Source organism: Brassica oleracea, unplaced genomic scaffold (genome assembly GCF_000695525.1).
Source record: "Brassica oleracea var. oleracea cultivar TO1000 unplaced genomic scaffold, BOL UnpScaffold00913, whole genome shotgun sequence".
Taxonomy (NCBI): Eukaryota; Viridiplantae; Streptophyta; class Magnoliopsida; order Brassicales; family Brassicaceae; genus Brassica; species Brassica oleracea.
The window spans coordinates 40,105-41,243 of NW_013617515.1; positions in this window are offsets into that span (position 1 = coordinate 40,105).

Genomic DNA, 1,139 nt, shown 5'->3' on the forward strand with positions numbered 1-1,139 from the left:
TCCATGGCTGAGTAGTCACCTTGCTTAGTCTAGGGTGTTAGGGTGTTTAGATCCATGAGCTAAATACAACTAAGGATTTATGTTTTGATTGTCTCTATTCATGATTGCGCTTACTGCATGCATTAAACTAGCTACTTAGTGCCTGATTCTAGGTTTAATCTAATCATCAAAAGTGTTTTAGGTTGCTAGAAATATCATGAATGGGCGATTTGTCCCTAACCAGCGAAAGTAGATGTTAGGGCAAATTGTGAACAAATCGAATCTGAACTTAATGTTTGTCTTCATATTCTAATCCAAACGACAGTTTAGGTGTTAGAATTGCTTGATAAAAGGGGAGACACCACGACAGTGGGTCAAACTTTATTTGTTTTTCGAGTTCTAGACTTGTTTGAATTGTTCCTTGAATAGTTATTTGGCTCATGATCGTTTTGAAACCGGATCCATCGCCCTAGACTTAGCATCTTTTATAATCTTAAACTTTAATTAATCTTGTTACTTGCTTTTTACGTTACCACAAACTTTAAAACCTCCATATTGTTTTAGCTTGATTCTGATCCCATAAAAATAAAGTGTAAGATTTGGTCTCTGTGGATTCGATCCTAAAGTGCTACATCGACATACCATTCGATTGTGGTAGTGTGCACATTAGGTTATTTGGTGTGCGTATACACGTAATAAAGATCATAGAGAGATTTGTGATTGGAACTCCATTGGTTCATCTATCCTATTCTATGCAGTTTTTATCTATATTTTGTGTTATGAATTGCTTAGCTATGTCTGAGTAGTTTACTTGTTAGATTCCGGGTTCAAATAGGTTAGAGGGATTAGCCCCAACTATAGAATTGCTAAGTTGTGGTATTCATTGATAGATTGTTCTTACTGCTTGTTTTAGCTTTGTTAACTAGAACATGAACCTAGGAATCTGCATGAGTCAAACATCCTTGACCATCATGTCCTGAATCTAGTCTATCATACTAGGACTGCTAGAAAAAGGCTAACCGCTGATCTACAAAGCTAGCAAGCATTATCAACCTATGCCTAGGGCTTAGCTAGAAGCATCGATCGATATTGTTTTCTGACAATCGATCGATTTTGCGAAAGGTGTATCGATCGATATCCCTATAGGATCATCGATCGAC